This window comes from Emydura macquarii, unplaced genomic scaffold, assembly GCF_026122565.2.
Source record: "Emydura macquarii macquarii isolate MOO-44397 ecotype Brisbane River unplaced genomic scaffold, CSIRO-AGI_Emac_v2 contig_2768, whole genome shotgun sequence".
In the NCBI taxonomy this organism is placed as follows: domain Eukaryota; kingdom Metazoa; phylum Chordata; order Testudines; family Chelidae; genus Emydura; species Emydura macquarii.
Window position 1 is genome coordinate 11,123,737 of NW_027132905.1, and position 12,453 is coordinate 11,136,189.

A 12,453-nucleotide genomic window follows, 5' to 3' on the forward strand; every position below is an offset into this window, starting at 1 on the left:
CAGAGATTTCCAAAAGAAAGTAAAATACTTAAAGGGAAAATTTCAGAAGAGCGAATGTGTAAAAATATCAGTCAGAAGATCTATTCTGGGGTATATCACAGTCATATCTACTCACTTTTCTGATAAAAATAAGATTTTATTACTTTCTATTCCTATTAACCCTACAGAACTGGGGATTTGCATTGTAGCTCCTTGTCAGGCATTTCTGCTCACCAAGACTAGGAATTCTAACTCTCAGAGAATACGTAAAAGGAGCTCTGCCCCTCTTCACCAACCTCTACCAGCAGCTAGTCTTCGTGCTCCAGCTGTATGGCTGCTTTCCAGCCACTCCACCAGGAGCTCCCATGCAGAGCTGGGCTGAGGACTAGTGGTGGGGAAGTTTAGCTGCACAGGGAGTGCCACCTCTGGAAGTGGAGAAACAGGGCAGGATTCACTGCAAGCACAAGTCTCAACCTACCCTCACTGTCACCCAGGAAGTGCATAACAGAGGATATGGGAGGGGGCCAGTAAACAACCAAAGTAGGCCAAAAGGCCAATGGCAGAGGGCAAGTGGATTAGGAGGGCAGAATACCCTGCAGGAAGGCACTTTAGGAGCTGCAGTCAAATTGGTGTTGAATCCATGTCACTGAACACAGTGGAAGTCTGTACTGTTTGCATAATCTGGAGATCATCCTGCAGGAAGGTCTCTCTGGGACTAACTGTTCTCAGAGCCTTTCTGACCATCAATTCCTACTCCAGCCAGCACACTCACTGCAAAAACTCTGACGCCCAGTAAGTCTCAAAATTACCTTAAAAGGTGTGGGGTGGGATGTATTTTATGCTCATCATAAGCTATCGACTATCCCGTTTGCAACTGTTCCTTTCTATGTCCCATCTGATCAAGGTTAACACCAGATATGAAAGAGTTTGCAAATACAATCTGCTTTAAAAATACAATACCCCTTCAAAATACATAGAAAAATTATGACTAAGACAAAGTCACTTAAGACTGGACAATTACTGAATAAACCCAGGACAGAGTGTCACTGTACTGCCAAGACTAAGAAATGGGCAAGCAGCAAAGTAAGATGATTTGATGCCAAATGGTTGAGTTAATACTACAGTAAGGGATAAAGCTGCCATGCAGAACCACTTACATGCCAACTCCATTTTCTGCTGTTTATTTTATTACAGTCATAAACCATTGTTCAGTTTTTAAAATAAACCTTCCTCCCCATTGCAAATCTACTGGAAGAATCTGAAATATTTACTGCAATATGTATGTAGGGCACACACATGTACGTGAGAGAACATTGTCTCAGTTGCATCATGCTGAATTTTTTTCCCCCAACGTCATGTTTTAGAGCTCCTATGTTTCAGAAACATGTTTTATTCCAAAGCTAATACACAGGTAATATGAGCACAAAGTATAGCTGAATGAATAGTGCCATGAAGAGGTCTGCCAATACTAAAGCCACAATAAGTGATATAGCAGAACAGAAAAATGAGTCAAGAGCACTCAGAAGGTACATATACTCTGTTATATTAAATCCAGGCTGTCCAGCTGCATAGCTTGTTCTTGTTTCCCAGAGTGGTTTTCTGGATTCATCATACACAGCATGGCCAAATGACTATGAAGGAATTTTCTACTTAAAACAGCATAACTCTCCATTGGCTACTCCCAACATTCTCTCATAGTTCAGGACATCGGCCAAGACAATAAGTTTACCAAATCTAGCAGCTTTGCCATTGCAGAGAAAGAATCAATAAACAGAAACTCTCAATCAACAGAGAAATCAACTCTTGCTTGAATAAGAGAAAGATACCGGTCCCTGGGGTTACTGTTTACATGCATTCTTTGCACAGCTGCTGCATCTCAAGTACCAGTGCCAACACTGAATCACAACAGACTGAAGACAATTCTTGCAAATGTATTTTTGGAGAGAAGACTGAACACCCCACACACTATTGTAGCTGTAACATCTTAAGGATTCAGAAACCCTAGTAACTAAGACCAAGACATGTGGATATAAAACTAACCTGTTCATTTCAAGACAAGAGAGAAACATAAAACTCTTGCTTAGAATTCAGAGATAAGGAGAAAGCTATTTAGAGCAACTCTTTTCCATATGTACATTCTTCCACTTAGGCTGGCTTTGCATCAAAATTATCTTTGAAAGCAGAAAATGTCACATTAGCTAAGGCAACAGTTAGGATTTCCAAGAAAGGATTTCAACAGTTAGGATTTTACAGGAGAGGCATCTTGTATCTGCCCTGCACGCCCCTCCCCCCCGTGCTGGGACCACTGAATTAGGTCCTGTGTGCAGTTTAAGGCAATTGTATCCATGCTGCCATGGGCCTTGTGGTAGCTGGGAAAATGGCCCAGCTGTCATTGCAAGTGTTGGTGGTTCAAGGATTCTGAGAGGCATGCTCACCCAACAATTGATGCCTATTCCCCTACCTCATTTGAGGTATGGTTCTGATCTCACACTGGTGAGAATTATAAGTAATTCCACTGAAGTCAATGGAACTGCAGCACTGCAACACCAGTTTAGGGGCAACCAGAGTCAGGACTTAGTATCTTGCATTTTTCCTTCCCCGCCAAACACCCCTTGATAACTGCAGTAAATAGTCAAACCTAAATGATGTGCAAATACTTGGCTTCTCTAGAATTGCAAAATCTCAGTGAATCACTGCTCCCACTGAGAAGAATGCTCTGTCATACTTCTGAAACCACTGGCAGAAGGAAAGGGGCTCTGGTATACAGTAGGGAGTAGGAAGGCTATAGAGAAGGCAGGAATAGTTTTCTCTCCCTGAGATACAGAATTTGAATTCTTCCCACGTTACATAGAAATACTATCAACAAGGGGGTCTGACCTGCGAAGGGCACATCACTTTGGTGTCCAGAAGGGCTATGCACTGTATTCCTCCTGAGTTTCAGGGCCAATAACCGCATGAGGCTCAATCCAACACCCACTGCACAGGTGGGCTCAAGAAAATCAAGTGGCTGCTAAGCATTATGCTCCTCTAGGGTCTTGTTCCTGCCTGCAACTCAAACTCGCGTGCTCTCTCTCCTTCTCAGGCAGCAGAACTCTACCACTAGAGACCCTTGCCCCAGTAAAGAGGCAGCAACTCAGAGCACAACTCGCCCTTCCTTGGAGTACTGCAGACATTAAGATGCCGAGTTAAAACAGTTTAAGTAGCTTTAGGATGAATTTCACAAGTGCATCTGACGTTAGACATACAGGAGAAAGTTAATAAAAAAACCTGATCTTTTTTCTTGATCCATCAGCCACCTTCCATTTAGTTGTTACAATGATTCTTCTTAAAATGGTTTGCATTATACTCTGCATTTGCTTTGCTTTTTGAAGCCGCATTACAAAACACACTGCAATGGGATACTAACGGTACCGCTGGGATCCTGTATTTTCAAATTAATTATCTTTTGGTTGATCATTCAGGCTCCTGCGTGTCAATTTTCTCTTTCCAGTCAGAGAAAATATTATGCACAGATGAACAAAATGCAAGTCGGAGCAAATCTCCCCCTTCCCTGATAAGATAGCCCCATTTTAGTGCTTAGCCAAATGTTAATTGCTTCAATCAGAAGCTTATGTGGCTTTTACATGGAGGTCAACCTGTCTATCAAATTACATGAAGATATACTGAAATTGGGCCATAATGAGATCAGTTTATATCAGATTTAAAAATCACAATCTCACTTCATGCCACAAACTAAAAAGTAACATGAGAGTGTGAAATCTTCTGCAGTTTGAAATGTTCCCCATGGTCATACTTTCTCTGCTCACACTAAGGCCATGTCTACACTAGAGAGTTTACAGCGGCATAGCTGTACTGAAGCAGCTGCGCCGCTGTAAGATCTCTCATGTAGCCGCTCTGTGCCGATGGGAGAGAGCTCTCTCATAGACATAATAAAACTCTCAGAAGCTCTCCCACTGACATAGCACTGTCCACGTAAGTTACACCAGCACTTCTGTTGGTGTAACTTATGTCATTCAGGGGGATGGTTTTTTTCATACCCCGAGTGACATAAGTTATATCGACAAAAAGTGGTAGTAGACATAGTCAAAGAAATACATCTTGCATATTTCAAATATTGCACCCTGACTCTGTTCATGAGCAAGACTCTTCAAGAAGGCCATTTTATCATCTTATCTTCTGAAACCTACAGAAACACAAATGTCTATGTGCACTCCATACATGTCTCCCTTATATATATATATATATATATATATATATATTTTAAACACATTCAGTTTTACCTCTGCCTTAATTTTCAGCACCAATTTTGGGCACCCACAGCTCTAACACCTGAAATTATTGGGAGTAGGTGTGTGAAGCACTTCAGAAAATGAGGCCCCAGAACTTTATTCCTTCAACTAGACAATGTGACAGAAAACTTTTTTCAGTTATCTCCTTTGTCTCACGAACATGACAGTCCTACTCAAATTATGACACAAGAATCAGGAGGTGGGCATTTGAGAATTCAAAAACCAGCTACCAACAGATTCAGGAATCCAGGTTTCAATTCCCTGCTCCATCATAGACTTCCTGTGTGACTTTGGGAAAGTCACCTAGTCTCTGTGCCTCAGTTTTCCATCTGTAAAATAGGGAGAATAGCACTTCCCTCCCACACAGGGTGTTGGGAAGATAAATACTGAAGACTGAGAGTCTCAGATGAGGAATGGGGTGGCTGTATAAGTACCTAAAATAGATAGAACATCCAGATAGATGGGGACAAGAGAGAACTATATATAAAAAAAATTATGGCCAATAATGAACTGTACAAGCATCAAGAACTGTGCACCAACATCACTCATCAGGGATGGAACTCATTCTCCTGCTTCAAAAAGCACAGATTTCTAGAGGAGAATCTGCATAGGCCCTATGCTGCTAAGAGCTAAAGTCATAGTTGAGTAGTTCCAATTCTATCCAGCAGAGGGCAATAGTGTACATATACACAAACTAGATAATTGCAGTCCTTGATTAAAGTAGTTTTCATAATAAATCGCATGACATTCACAACATATGATCTATTCATTTCTTTTACATTTTAGAACACACAAGATTTTGTTTCCTGTAATGATATAAAATTAATTATGTTGAAAAAGAGATTGCAGTTCTCTTGCTACTAGTTAGGTCCCAATCTTTCGGTCCCAGTATACACAATTTGATCCAAAAGGCATAAGGCATTGCAAGACAGGATACTATATAACAAGAAACAAACTAAGTCCTATTAATACCCCACTTATTTGACTCACCCAACTCCAGTAGGCCAGCACTGAACAGGGAGCTAGGGCTGCTGTTTGGGTTCTTATTCTGTACTTACTCAGACTTGAAATTTACCTCAAAACCAAAGCCAAAGTAAATGCTACTTCCAGCATATATCTAAATTTAAAATATCATGGTACAATCTAACCAGCCTGACAAACAAATAACTAACTGTTTCAAAGGCATGCATGGCTGCTGATATTTACTTTAGAGGTGTGGCCCAAATGAAGCCATGAAGAGAGGTCATGCAAAGCCATGAAGAGAGGTCAACACTTGTACAAATAGCAATTTAAGATTAAACTGCTGTCTGAGCTAAGTCTGTTTACCCTTTCCCCACATGCCACTGCTTCCTCTATGCATCAGCAGTGTCACTTACAGAAAGGACAAACAGTGGAGTACTAAACCCACCACATGGTATGTTAATTAGTTTTTTCTCCCTCTACAGACAAGTAGACTTGTCTGCTTCCAAAGCAGACACCATTAAATGCCAAACTGCTGTCAATCTCAGTGGCTTTGGCTACAAGGTTAATGATTTTTAAATGAACAACACAGACAAAAATCTAAATGCCCCACGCACCTCAGGAGCCAAACGCTGGTAGCTATGCTGAACTGTAGTCAGGATTTTGGAATGTTGGTAGGTGAGTACACTATGTTTGGAAAACTCAAAAAGCAAAGCGATCACAAAATTCTGTGCACTTGAGGAAAGCTGAAAAGCGTTTGCATACTAGAACAAACCATATTAAGCATCTTCTTTAAGTTATAACTTCACTACCATATGTGCTAGTTACCAGCAGATTAGATACCACAGGAACCCTCATTATTATTATGATCTCCATCCAGGGATTGGTCCCTTATGTAAGGCTATAAGTGAGTGAGCCTAGGACAAATTAATTACTGCTGTAATTCAGACGTACACAGTAGACCCACACTTGCTTGGGGCAATTGTATATTTGCCCCTTGAAATGGAAATGGAGTTTGGATTTATCACACAGCAGTGCAGAACTCTAGCCACCAGATTGTACTTAAGAACCCTCTACTGCTGCATTTCATTGCACACTAAAGACTTCCTTAACACAAAAGGGGTCTAGCTGACTCTCAACATCATCTGCCTCTGCACTGATGGATCCTTCCCCCACCCAATCCCAAGATAACCATTTTCTGGCTGCTCTTCTTTGCATCAAAGGCACTGCACTCATCTCCACATGCCTGCATCACCAGCTTCCTTGCCAAAGGATCTAATGTGCATCTGCAAATAATTAAAAACTAGATGCCTAACAACCAATAAAGTAACTTGCTTGCCTTTGTTTTTCAAAACAGACCAAAGAAAGATGAGAAATGTTGTTTGTTTGCATGCACTGATACTGGCAGTGTCTTCATTCAAATTTGCATTGGCTTCCTTCAGTGTAAAACAGACCTTGTGACATCCCTAGTTATGTAACTTTAAGAAACATCAGCATCTGGATTAAGTTCTGATAGCTTCTTTAAATCACAGCTTAAAAATATTTAGTTCTTGACAGTAAAAAAAAAAAGAGAGAGAAGTCACACCAATCTTAGGAGCAGTAGTCCTGCCCATCTCTTCCCCTTAGGTAAAAATAAACTCATCTCATATTAAACACAATAGTCTGTAGAGTCAAATGCCCCAAACAAACAGTACATAAGTGGAGATGTTGTTTGCCAAACTACATGTTGTTAACCCCTATTGGAACTTGCCAAGTCTTTTCAATCCTGAAGTGTAACTGTGCGTTGCTGCACATAGCCCATAATTTTAATGGATCAAAATCTCAGATTAACTTCCAAATGCTCTGGAACACTCAAAATAAAAGCTTATTTGAAACCACATTAAGTGTTCAGAAAAGGTTAATTTAAAACATATCAGTTGTCCAGGAAACGTTTATTTTTCTTTTCACTGCTATCAGCAGAACAAAGCAAGATAAAGAAACACACTTTTTGGACAGCACAGAATCTGAGTCTACTCTGGCATGGCACACTTCCCCATAAATATAAAACCCTGTACATAGAACCAATCTACATATTTATATCTTACTCCTTGGAAACCTGCCATCATGAACAGCGTGGCAAAGATAAACGTACCAACTATCTGACATAAACATGTCTAGAAACAGATAACTCTTTGGATGAATAACCCATGTACCCTTGACTGTTAACTCCTTTAATACACATGGGAAATACAGACCCAAATATTCAATGGTGCATGTATCTGAGTCAGGTCTGTAGCAAAACAAAGTTAAAGAAGTTAAGGAGTAAGCAAAAGGCCAGACCCTCATCCATTAACTTCAGTGCTATGCTGATATATAGTAGCAGAGGACCTCCGTCTGTCAAGTACTATCTGTGGCCAGCAGTCACTGTGTATATGAGGGAGTTTTCTGGATTGAACAGTGTCACACAGCTTGGGGAATTACCTGTTGGAGGTGGCTGTGGGGTCCTTTTCAGCTTACTTCTATCCTTCCAGTGGACCTATAAAGTGAGACAAGAAGGAGTTTTATTATGGTAAATGTTTTATCTCAAAACCTGTTTGGAGTTCTGAGCCTTCAGATCTGATAACATGGGGGATTAACTGGCGATGATGTGCAACCCAAGTAAAAAGTGTCCTGAACTGTTTGACTCTCCACTGCATATAGAAATCCAAATATTCAGGCTATTTGATTTGCCTGTTACTGCTATCATTGCTCACAACAGCAGCTGGGGGAGCAGATCATTGCTTCTAAGCCTGTACAGCAGGCAGCTTTTCATCTCTCACTGCTCAAACGTTTTCTACACACTATTCCACATAGCCTATTACTGCTACCAGATAGTGGAGTTACTCCTTTAACTCATGTGGCAGAGATCTGTGCTGTGGTTCAGTGTTCGGAGTGGTATGGTAGGAGAACCTCCCATCACATTACTCCTCTCTCCCCTTCCAATCCTCTTTGGAATATGCAGATATTTGGGTGGACAGTTCCCCCTATGGCCAGATGCTGAGCTGGCAACAAACTTCTATTTGGAGGATGACACTGACAGTGTCCCTCTTTCACCCAAACCACCTCAGCACCTACAGTTGGACATATACATTTGTCATCTGCTGGGTTATCAGATATCTTTATCAACTCCCACCAGAATCCTCCCAAATCCGCTCAGGCTATTTGATTCAGGCTATTCTGGGAAACCAGACCCTCTCAGAGCCCTGGAGGTTGATAAAGGAGGACCATTTCAGAGCAGGTTCCAAAACTGAGGGGTATTCACAGAAAAGGCCCTGCCAACTGCCCCCCCCCCCTTTTTTTTTTTTTTAAATATAAAAGTGGAGTTCCAGCTCAGGAACTTCCACTCAGCTCTACCCTGGCAGCAGAGTATGGGGAGCGAGGAGGTTTACAGACAAGACAGTGAGCTGGACCCTTTGGCTGGCTTCCAACCCAACAGGAGCAGGGAGAAAGAGAAGTGAAGAAGGAACTAATTGTAAAAGTTACAGGTGGGGCAGCAGAGGTCAAAAGAGAGAAAATGGAATGGGCAAGACAGAGAGAGAAAATAGGACAGGGAGAGGTAAGGAGAAGAGAATAAAATCACTGAAGGCAAAGATAGATAGTGAAAGAAGGACAAATCTGTAGTGTTGTCACACACAGAATTTGAATTTGAAGACCTCTCGCAGTCCCTTCCAGTCCTACGATTCTATGAACTTAAATTGATTTGTGAACTGATTTAGTTAAAACAAGTGCAAATGCCTGTGTGGACACTTATTTTAGTTTAAACTAGACTTATTTCTATTAACTTATAACTAGGAACCGGATTAGGCTAAACCAAAATAAAAATGCCCACACAGGAGTTTGCACCAGTTTAAGTAAGCCAGTGAAAGCTTGTATGTAGACATAACCTAAGAAAGAAAGGACATCCCAGATTCTTCACTGCCTCTCACTTTGTGTCAATGACACCTGTGCAAAGTGCTACTCTTCTGATCTGGAAATGTTTCCTACTGCCTTTGCATAAGTGTAACTGGTATCACAAAGTGCCAGGCATGGGAAAAATCAAGCCCAGCACTTTATGGTGGTGAGGGAGTTTTACAAGAAATTTTGTTTTGAATGACACTTTGAATCTGTGATTTAATAGTAGTTTGGCTGTTCCTAGATAACCTGAAAATCATCCTGGCTTAGGACTTCAAGGGGTGACAGATTTGAAATGCCAGAAGGTACTATTATGACCATCAGAGTGACCTCCTGTATAACACAGCTCATAGACATTTACCCATCAGTTCCTTAGTAAGGCCAATAGCTCGTAGATGAACTGGAGTATATCTTTCAGAAAGACAAGCAGTGATGATTTAAAGTGACGGAGAATTTACCACATCCTTTAGGAAGCTAGTCTAATGGTTAATAACTCACTGGAAAAAAAGATGCACATTTTTAAGTTCCAGACATTGCTTCATGTTATCCCTTTGTTTGCTGGACTGAAAATCCTGTAGTCTGACATTCAACATACTGAGGAATTTACAAAAACCTTTTTTTTTTTTTTTTGACCTGTAAACAGAAAGTTGGCAGCAATGCAGCTGGCTCCCCATCTTTTTTCTTTGGGCACCAGCTAGTTAAGGCTTCTGTCTGTCTCTCCCCCATCCATAAGAAACCCTTCAAGGAAGCAGATGCAGGCTACTGCCTCCTGGGCCCAGGAGTGGGACTGGCTCCAACCTGGCTGTTGTAGGACAGCGTCTGGAAAAACCCCATCCATCAGCCTCAGAGAAAACTCCTAAGGCATAAGGAGTGGGATGGAGAATAATACAAAAATATGATCATGGCATTATAAATCATATATTATACATGCATCTTCACACATCATAGATGCAGTTTCATTGGGAATACTGCATGCAGAAGTGGGTGGGCACCCCATCTCAAAAGGATATTACAGAGAGAAGGGATGCAAGTAAGAGCCATCAACACTCTTATATGAAGAGAAATGTAGGTGGTTACCTTAAAAAGAAGACAGATAAGAGGGGACATGATCAAAGTATATAAAATAATGAATAGTCTAGAGAAGGGCAACTGGGACGTCCTGTTCAACTACCTGCTACCTCACAAGAGCTAGGGGTCTGTCAAGAGAAAAATACTACTTCATTTAACCCTTAATTAGACTGTGTAATTCACAGCTACAGGATGTCACTGAGGCCAAGAACTTCCAAACATTCAAAGAGAGATTAGACATCAACAAGGATAATGAGAATAGCCAAAGATATGACAGCTGATGCAAACACATTTTTGGAAGAAATACAAAACTTCAGGCTTCAATACTTAATCCAATCTCTAACTATTAGGCATTCCTTCTTTTGAAGCATGTGGTTCTGGCCGTTGTCAGAGACAGCACTGGACTAGAGGGACCCTGGGTCTGAGCCAGTGAGGTAATTCCAATGCTCCTACAGTGCAATGCATTAGTGCTGGCTGCTGGCTGGGGTGTTTGTCCCATTTGGGCAGGAGCTGGCATGAACCTGCTTCCCTGAATGTTCCCTCGGCCTGATGGGGAGCAAGCCAGACCAACGACTACAAGGACACAGCGAGACCATTCTTCCACCCTCCTCACCCTCCCATGGGGCAGGTGCCCTGTGACAGGCGTCTCCGGTTTTTAACGCTCCTCCTAGCCTGCCGTTGGGCTTCCTGCACAGGGAGTTCCACCCTTCCCCCTCTACCCCATCAAACCCCCCCCCGACACACCCACCCCCCCTCAAGGGCTGAGCTTCCTGGGCAAGGGTCAACACCCAGGGAGCAGGGGGTCTCCGCCCTTCAAGTCCCGTCCCCCCCCGCAGTGTCTCCAGCCAAGTATCTGCCCCCCCCGCCCCACTACAGCGGAAGGATTTACCTGCTGGGGGGGGAGGGTGTCTCCTCTTCGGGTCACTTCTGCACTACCGCTGGTGCCCCTACAAACAGACGGCACAGAGCAGTTTGCACGGGGCCGCCTCTCCGCTCCCCTCCCCCCACCCCCGGCTGCCGTGGGGCTCCCCCAGCCTCGAAGTCACCCCCCCACCCCACCCCGCACGGACATGCGCTGTTTTCCCGCTAGATCTCGCCGGGGGCTCCACGTTTCTCCAGCCTGCCAGGCCAGGCCGGCCAGAGCTGTCATGCCCCCAGGCGGCGCCCGGCAGCCCCACGCCCGGCGGGCAGGTGCCCCCGGCCGGGCCCCGAAAGTTAGCAACGGTCCCCTCCGGCCAGGGCCGGCCGCCCGCCCTCCACTCCCGCCTGGCGCGCGCCCGGCGCCGCCGGCTCACCAGCCACGCGCCCCCTGCGCCCTGCAGCCTGCCTGCCGCCTTCTAGAACACACTGAGAGAACAGCCGCGCGCGATACCCCCTCCCTGACTCCAGCCGCAGCAGCGCCCCCTCCGCCCTGCCCAGGCACTGGCTGCTCGCGCTCGCTCCCCTCCCCGCTCCGCCCCCGCACGGCCTCCAGCCGGGACCGTAATGCTTGGAATAGCTGCAGCCCCAGAGCCGAGCGTGCTGGTGGGTGGGGGCCCCGGGGCTGAGCGGCGGTACCGACAAGCCCCGCTTCCCATGGGTAGGGTTTGCGGCGCAGCTGTAGGGAAAGGGGCTCCTCAGCGCAACTCTATGGAGGTCTATTCGGCCTCCATCCTGTGCTTCTGATGGGCAATCCCCATAGAATTTAAAAGAGGCAGAGCATCCCTTCCATGGAATTATGAACACACCCACCCAGCAGGGTTGTCGATCTTGATCCAGTTAGTGAACTAACACAAAAGTTAGATCAATAACGGAAGAGACACAGACAGCCAACCAATAACAAGAAGTCCAGCTCTCCCAGCAGGAGACCTGGTGATGTGCTGAAACTGAAGAGCCAGGCTTATGGCGATGACGCATGCTAACAGAATCCAAAGAGAAAATAGAAAAATTGCTGCCTAACATAAGGATATCATTTCACTGAGGTTTCTAATGGAGAACTGATTTGTCACCAGAATCTCAAAGAGAAATGGAATATGTTGTGCACATATAAGCTTTATTTTATTTCTGAGAGACTTGTTGGTTTCCATTATAGATTTGCAAAACATTCTATCAACATCAATAGCACAGCCTGTTATTACTAGTATATCTGTGAGATGCCCCATCAGTACTAACATAGCCGTTTAGAGAGGTGTAGTAAAAAGACAACATAGTTGAGTGAACAGATCATACATGAGTGTAAGAAACTCCAGAGCTCTAATGGTTGATCAGC

The 12,453-nt window shown here is 43.8% G+C and overlaps 1 protein-coding gene across 4 annotated transcripts in view; it reads right to left on the reverse strand.

The window, feature by feature from the left end:
* P4HA2 (prolyl 4-hydroxylase subunit alpha 2) overlaps positions 1-12,453 on the reverse strand; it is a 77,033-nt gene that overhangs the window by 34,212 nt on the left and 30,368 nt on the right. For 2 of the 4 annotated variants that reach the window (XM_067567124.1, XM_067567127.1), the window contains exons 1-3: positions 11,501-11,600; positions 11,095-11,152; positions 7,689-7,743 (exon numbers count right to left, since the gene is read on the reverse strand). The gene's annotated coding sequence lies outside the window, so the exon portion shown is untranslated. Of the gene's footprint in view, positions 1-275; positions 405-7,688; positions 7,744-11,094; positions 11,153-11,500; positions 11,601-12,453 lie in introns of those variants that run through there. The other 2 variants (XM_067567126.1, XM_067567125.1) reach the window with 2 other exon arrangements.